This window comes from Dendrobates tinctorius, unplaced genomic scaffold (genome assembly GCF_039654945.1).
Source record: "Dendrobates tinctorius isolate UK_male_01 unplaced genomic scaffold, ASM3965494v1 ptg000023l, whole genome shotgun sequence".
Lineage (NCBI taxonomy): Eukaryota > Metazoa > Chordata > Amphibia > Anura > Dendrobatidae > Dendrobates > Dendrobates tinctorius.
The window spans coordinates 7,807,487-7,815,894 of NW_027361691.1; the positions used below are offsets into that span (position 1 = coordinate 7,807,487).

At 42.2% G+C, this 8,408-nt stretch overlaps 1 long non-coding RNA gene across 1 annotated transcript; it reads right to left on the reverse strand.

The window, feature by feature from the left end:
* Positions 1–992: 992 nt before the first annotated feature.
* LOC141084472 (uncharacterized) lies at positions 993–6,408 on the reverse strand. The gene is made up of 4 exons (XR_012231003.1): positions 5,004–6,408; positions 2,634–2,684; positions 1,592–1,649; positions 993–1,361 (listed from the first exon to the last, which is right to left on the reverse strand). It is a non-coding gene; the product is annotated as an uncharacterized lncRNA (long non-coding RNA).
* Positions 6,409–8,408: the final 2,000 nt, after the last annotated feature.

Consider the following 8,408-nt stretch of genomic DNA (forward strand, 5'->3'; position numbering starts at 1 on the left):
ATTCTGAAAATAGAGCAAAGAGATCAACTGATCAGAGACAAAAATGGAATTCAGCCAGTCCCAACAAAGACTGGCTGAATACAAACACTAAGGAAACCAGACAAAATCTCATGGAATAATAGCAGTGCAAAAACTTAGCTTTTAGTAGACAGGAACTAAGCTGGATGCAAGAGCTCAGAGCAGAAAGGATCACCAGCAGCCCTGCAGGGCGTCAGCTGCCTTATATCCACTCAGAAATTCCAGATGTCCAATCACACTCCGCCTGTTCAGATGACAGGTTCTTCCCATCCCAATCAATTTCACCACCTCTCTTCACCAGCAGAGGGAGTTCATCAGACATCAAAGGTGAAGGGGAGAATGAACTCACAACAGTACCTCCCCCTTGAGGAGGGGTCACTGAACCCTCATCCACGCCACCAGGGCGATCAGGATGGGCCCGATGAAAACCACGAACCAATCTTTCGGCATGAATATCGGATGCAGGGACCCAAGAATTATCCTCCTGGCCATAACCCTTCCATTTAACCAAATACTGGAGTCTCCGTCTAGCCAGACGAGAATCCAGTATCTTCTCAACCTCATATTCCACATTACCTTCAACCAATACAGGGTCTGGAGGTGCCACCACAGGAACTACTGGCTCAACAAACCTCTTTAACAGAGACTTATGAAACACGTTATGGATCTTGAATGTAACAGGAAGAGCCAATCGAAAAGAGACCGGATTAAGAATCTCCAAAATCTTGTAAGGTCCAATAAATCTAGGTTTAAACTTTGGAGAAGCCACCTTCATAGAGATATTCTTTGACGACAACCAAACCATATCATCCACCTTAAACCGGGGACCAATGGTCCTATGCTGGTTGGAAAACCGCTGGGCCTTTTCCTGGGAGAGAGACAACTTATCCACCACTTGGTCCCAAATCTGCTGCATTCTCTCCACCACAGTGTCAACACCTGGGCATAGACAATACAGAGTCACTGCACACGCTGGTTATGCTTAATGTGAAATAAATTTATTGCTTGACGGTGAGGAAGCGACATCTACCGACGTTTCGGCCACATCGGCCTTTATCACAAAAGTCGCTGTAATAAAATACATACATAAAAATATCAAAAAATGTACACTTTATACAAAATATATACATATAGTATCGAGAGAGAATGGAATACATGCATTAGAATCACTTGGGAGGATATAGAGACATTAAAAACGTAAGAGTGAGAGATAATGCGGTAGATAAGACAATGTATGAAACAACATGGAGGAACGTGGTCATACCCCTTTAAATTGAATGTAGGGTCTGTTTTCACCAAATCGATAATGTCACTGCTAGGCATAAGTGAATTGATAGCATATTCTGTAAGTAAGGATAAGCGGACATATCGTTAGGGTGACATATAAAAAATAAAGTACTGAACTGGGTGTCTGTGGAGGCCCAATGAATAGATCAGATTTACCAGCGTAAATGATGTAGCTAGTCATGCACACAAAAGACTATAAAGGACTACAAAGGTCTGCCTAGGCATATAGCCGTCCAGGAAAAAGGTATAATGTATTTTGGGGAAAAAAAGGGGAAAGAGAACATACCAAAGTTGCCGATAATCCTGTTCCTTGAGGAGGTGGTGGACTGGTAAATATGCCAGAGCTAAATGGAGAAGAAGGGGTACATTAGGTATATAACAGGATTGGTGGTCCAGAGTTGGGACCATATTTAAGTTGGTGGTACAGCGGTGGTCCCTATATGGGACGGTATTTACAGTTATTGGTGGCGCAGTGGGTGAAGTATGCACAGTGGTGCCAAAGCAATGAGTGGATGCTGAGTAGCAAGTTGTGCTTTTTACACTGTCCGGTCCGGTCAGGTGACCGGAAGTGAGGTCAGACGCCGGCGCGTGCGCATTGGAGCACGGCCGTGTCGTCTCACAATGGTACCCACCAAAAAGATGGCGCTGGCTGCCAACACATGCGCAGTAAAGCGCAGTCAGGGAAAATCTAATGAAGACACGCAGAGGCTGCTGAGGCTCTGAATGAAACACACGCATCTAAGGGGGGAGGTGCAGTGTGCTACAAATGAAAAGGCTGGGCAGTTGAGATATACAATCAGATATATACGAACAGTATTATTGCAAATAATATACATAGACATATAGCATTTAAACTGCGTAGGAGTCCAAACTTAAATAGAGATAAAGTAAAAATAAAAAATAAAAGAAATGAAAAGAGTTAATATGTGACCTGGGGGTGAGCGGGTAGTGAGGATGGGAAAGGATGTAAACAATAGGATGAACTGTAATCAAATGAATGATGTAAAATAGGAAAAATAAAAAATAAAATACAAAATAAAAATAAAAGGGAAAAAGGGGAAAAAGGAAAAATAAAATTTTTTTTATAAAAAGGAAAAAATATAGGAAAATAAAAAAGCAAGGTAAATTGAAATAAACAAGAAACAAATTGGCAAAACAAAGAATAAGTGTAATGAAAAAAAAGTGGGAAATAAATGTAAAATAAAACACCCTCAAAAAAAGAAACCGGGAAAAGCAGGGAAAAAAGGGGAGGGAAAAAAATAATGAAAACTTGAAAAAGAAAACTTGAAAAAGAAAAAAAGAAAACACATTATGGTTCATTATCTTACCGCTTGGGTTAGATGTAAAAAGAGACTCAAGAAGGCAACCACTCAATGGGTCTAAAGGAAAAGAGGAAAAAAAATCATTAGATTAACCAATCAATTTCTCGGTTGAGACCCCTCGGATGTAGGGTGTCCAGAGTGTAGATCCAGAATGTCTCCCGTTGCTTTAAAAGGCGACTATGATTACCACCTCTTTTGGGTCTAGGGACTTTTTCAATAATTTGGAACCGCAATTGTGATACGTTGTGTCGGGCTTCCTTGAAATGGGCAGAAAGTGGGAGCCATGTTTTTCCGCACCTAATCGTGGACTTATGACTGGATATTCTGTCCCTAATGGCCTGGGTGGTTTCACCCACATACAGTAAACCACATGGACATTTGATGATGTAAATGACGAAATTAGTTTCACAAGTGAAGTAATCTTTAATTGGATAGGATTTACCAGAACGTGGGTGAACTATTTCATTGCCTTTAATGATGTTAGAACAGCTCATGCAGTTTAGGCAGGGAAACGTACCTGTTCTTTTCTGTCCTGTCAAAGTATGTGTATTGATGTGACTGGAGGTACCCAGGTCAGCCCGGACTAGCTTGTCCTTGATATTTTGAGGTCTCCTCAGGCACATCAACGGTGGAGATTTGAAAATGTTAATTCTAGGATAGGCTCTGGTCAATAAAGGCCAATGTTTGTGGATGAGATTATGTATTCTTTGCATGGACGGGTGGTGACCATGAACGAATGGGAGTCTGGGTGGTTTGATTGTTGTGGTTCTGGTAGTGTCAGGGTCAGTCAGTGCTTTGGTCATCTCAGAAGCCAGAAGTGTAGATGGATGTCTAGATTCAAATCTATCGGACATTTCTCGTAATCTGAGGTCTCTAGTTGATGGATCTGACACAATCCTGGTGACCCTTTTAAATTGTGATCGTGGGAGACTATTGCGGGTGGACCTTGGATGGCAACTGTCATACAGAAGAAGATTATTGCAGTCGGTGGGTTTAGTGTAAAGATCGGATGAAAGTCTTCCTTGTGCGTCTTTATTGACCCTAGTGTCCAAAACAGTGATTGAATCCAAGTTATGGGACATTGTGAATTTCAACTCATGTCTGGCATTATTGATGGTGTCATAGAATTTGAAAAGGCTAGTTGAGTCCCCACCCCATATACAGAAAACATCGTCGATGTAGCGAAACCACACTGTGGCAAATTCCTGGAAAAGTGGATTGGAGTAAATGTAGTCTCGTTCAAACTTATCCATGTAAAGATTTGGTAACGCGGGGGCTACATTAGAGCCCATCGCGGTGCCACACGTCTGGATGAAAAAATCATCCTGGAATCGGAAGAAGTTTTCCCGTAAGACTACATATAGAAGGTCCAAAGATAGTGCCTGTGTGTCTGGTTCAATATTAGCTTCAATGAGAGTTAGTTTGGCTGCCTCTATACCTTTGTCATGTGTTATTGATGTGTATAAACTCTTGACATCAAAGGTGCAGAGAATGCTGCTGGGTGAAATGGAATTAATGGAATGGATCTTATTCAGGAAATCTCCTGTGTCCAGAATAAAAGATTTGGTGGTGTGAGTAAATGGTGTTAATATTTTTTCCAAAAAGATGGATAAAGGATTGAGGATAGAGTCTGTGGAGGCTACTATGGGACGTCCAGGAGGGTTGTGTAAGTCTTTGTGAATTTTGGGGAGGGTATAGAGCACCGGGGTTATTGGATGTTGATTTGTCAGAAATGTTCTAGTCTTTGCATCTATGGTCTTAAGCTGCATATGTTTATCAAGAATTTGGTCTATTTTCCTGCGTATTTGGAACGTCGGGTCAATATGAACTTTCCTGTATGTGTTGGTATCCGAGAGTTGTCTCTTAATTTCGGTCACGTATTGATTCTTATTCATGACAACGATTGCTCCTCCTTTGTCCGCCGGTTTTATAATGATGTTTGGATTATCTCTCAGGGATGAGATGGCTTGTTTTTCAACAGGTGATAAATTATGGCGGACAGGAAGTAGGCCCAATCGTTGTTCATGGATGGTCTGTTTAATATCCCTGTCAAGGAGGTCTACAAAAGTCTCAACTGCATGATTAGTTTTGGAGGCATGAAGCTACTTGGATTGCATAGTCCTAAGGTGTCAATTGTAATAGAAGGGCTTACGACCCGATTGGGATCTGGAGCTGTAATGTTAGCTAACCTTGTTGGAGAATCATCAAAATGTACCTTCAATCTAATGTTGCGATAAAATTGTTGTAGGTCTTTCTCTAATTGGAAAGCATCCCATCTTGGTGTTGGACAGAATGAGAGACCTAGGTTTAGCACTTTAAGTTCTAAAGGAGAAAGGGAGTAGTCAGAGATATTTATAACTAAGCTTGGACTCCTACCTGTTGTGACCAAAGAGTCATCTGGCGATTTTGTTCTCCTCCTCCTCGACCGCCTTGTTGGCGTGCGTTTTGACCTAAAAAAGGAACTCTGGAAAGAGAAGTGCTGCCAGTGTCGCTCCCGGATCCTGGTGAAGAACCTCCAACCGGAGATGATCCCCCGGAGGCTGTATGTCCCCCTTGTTGGCGACGAGATCTGGAACGGTAGTGTCTTGGTGCTGGATCTTCCCATCTGTACACTCTGTTGTTCAGGTAGTCTTCTGTGCCACGTTGAAATTTAGACCTCTTCCTTTCTTCTAGAGTTTTTCGATGTGTTAGTAAAACAGTATCTACTTTATTTTTGAGAGTACTAAACTCAGTATTACTCAAGGTTGAAGTTAATTGGGTCTCTATGGTAGAGATTTTTTGCTTCGGTATCAATTATGGCTTCTTGAAGGTATTCGATTGTAAGTAAAATTATATCAAATGAGCATTTGTTCAGAATTCTCTGAAAAGTGGCGCAGTACTTAGCGTTGTCAGAGAAAAGAGTGGGTCTCAAGTGGCAACGAAGCCCGCGGGGTATCTTCCCTTGTCGATGGTATTCGCCCAACGTGGCGCAATGTAGATCATAAGCTATGAGTCTTTTCTTTCTCCCAATCTCTCGTCTTGATGTCCCTACTGGGAACATGAAGAAAATCTGAGCCAGATCTGATTTTAGATAGAATCGTTGATCCTAGTGCATCGTCGTACATAAATGTTTCAGACGTCATGGATACTGGGTCGGTGCTGATAACCAAAGAAATGCTTATACTGGATAATGTAGATGGTTAGCACTCGGCCTAAGAGTTTGAGTTCGCGGTGCCAGTGAAAAGGAACGGATAGTCCCCAAATTGCATAGACAATATAGAGTCACTGCACACGCTGGTTATGCTTAATGTGAAATAAATTTATTGCTTGATGGTGAGGAAGCGACATCTATCGACGTTTCGGCCACATCGGCCTTTATCACAAAAGTCGCTGTAATAAAATACATACATAAAAATATCAAAAAATGTACACTTTATACAAAATATATACATATAGTATCGAGAGAGAATGGAATACATGCATTAGAATCACTTGGGAGGATATAGAGACATTAAAAACGTAAGAGTGAGAGATAATGCGGTAGATAAGACAATGTATGAAACAACATGGAGGAACGTGGTCATACCCCTTTAAATTGAATGTAGGGTCTGTTTTCACCAAATCGATAATGTCACTGCTAGGCATAAGTGAATTGATAGCATATTCTGTAAGTAAGGATAAGCGGACATATCGTTAGGGTGACATATAAAAAATAAAGTACTGAACTGGGTGTCTGGAGGCCCAATGAATAGATCAGATTTACCAGCGTAAATGATGTAGCTAGTTATGCACACAAAAGACTATAAAGGACTACAAAGGTCTGCCTAGGCATATAGCCGTCCAGGAAAAAGGTATAATGTATTTTGGGGGAAAAAAAGGGGAAAGAGAATATACCAAAGTTGCCGATAATCCTGTTCCTTGAGGAGGTGGTGGACTGGTAAATATGCCAGAGCTAAATGGAGAAGAAGGGGTACATTAGGTATATAACTCCACCTGCCCTGAAGAGAATCGAGGATGAAACCCAAAGTTATAAAAAAAGGTGACATCAAAGTGGCAGAACTAGCTCTATTATTTAAAGCAAATTCGGCCAAGGGCAAAAATGAAACCCAATCATCCTGATCAGCAGAAATAAAACATCTCAAATACGACTCCAAAGTCTGGTTTGTTCTCTCCGTCTGCCCATTGGTCTGAGGGTGAAACGCAGAGGAGAAGGACAACTGAATTCCCAGCTTGGAACAGAAAGTCCTCCAAAATCTAGAAACAAACTGAACTCCTCTGTCAGACACAATGTTCTCAGGAATCCCGTGCAAGCGAACCACCTGTTGCAAAAACAAGGGCACCAACTCTGAGCAAGATGGCAACTTAGGGAGTGGTACAAGATGGACCATCTTAGAGAATCTATCACAAATCACCCAAATAACAGTCATTCTCTGAGAGACAGGCATATCAGAGATAAAATCCATTGAAATATGGGTCCATGGCCTCCTGGGCACTGGCAAAGGCATCAACAACCCACTAGAGCGAGAACAAGGTTTAGACCGGGAGCAAGTCCCACAGGACTGCACAAAATTCCTGACATCACGAGACAAGGCGGGCCACCAAGAAGACTGACTCACCAAATCTCTAGTACCAAAAATACCTGGATGACCAGCCAATGCGGAGCAATGAACCTCAGACATCACTCTCTTCCTCCACTGGTCAGGAACATACAATTTTCCAATGGGACAACGCTCAGGTTTATCCTCCTGAAACTCTTCCAGAACACATCTCAAATCGGGCGAGATGGCAGAAAGAACTACCCCCTAACCTAAGATGGTAGCCGGCTTGGTCACAAAAGGAGAATTAGCAAAGAAACTCCTAGGGAGGGCGCCTGCCTTGACATTCTTAGTGCCCGGAAGAAAAGAGACCACAAAATCAAAACGTGTGAAAATCAAGGCCCACCTAGCCTGTCTAGGATTCAAGCGTTTGGCCGACTCCAGGTAAATCAAATTCTTGTGGTCAGTAAGGACCACGACTTGATGTTTAGCTCCCTCCAACCAATGTCTCCACTCCTCAAATGCCCATTTCATGGCTAACAGTTCACGATTCCCCACATCATAGTTACGTTCGGATGGGGAGAACTTTCGGGAAAAGAAAGCACAGGGATTCATTTTAGATGTTACCGGATCTTTTTGGGACAAAAAAGCTCCTGCACCAATCTCAGAAGCGTCCACCTCTACCTGAAACGGGAGTGAGACATCAGGTTGCCGCAAAACCGGAGCAGAAGTGAACCTCCGCTTCAGCTCCTGAAAAGAAGAAACAGCCTCCGGAGACCAATTCAGCACATCAGCCCCCTTCTTAGTCAAAGCAGTCAATGGTTTGGCAATACCAGAAAAATTAGCTATAAATTTACGATAAAAATTAGCAAAACCCAAAAACTTCTGGAGGACCTTCAAAGAAGTGGGCTGAACCCAATCATAAATGGCCTGTACCTTGGCTGGGTCCATTTCAATAGTTGACGGAGACAAAATAAATCCCAAAAATGAAATCCTCTGTACACCAAAAAGGCATTTCGATCCCTTAACATACAGGGAATTCTCCCTCAAAATCCGGAACACAGTCCGAACATGTTCCACATGAGAGTCCCAATCCTTGGAAAAGATCAAAATATCATCCAGATAGATGATCAAAAATTTATCCACAAAGTCTCGGAAAATATCATTCATGAAGCACTGGAAGACAGAAGGGGAATTAGTGAGCCCAAAAGGCAGCACCAGGTACTCAAAATGTCCCTCCGGAGTATTAAACGCCGTCTTCCATTCA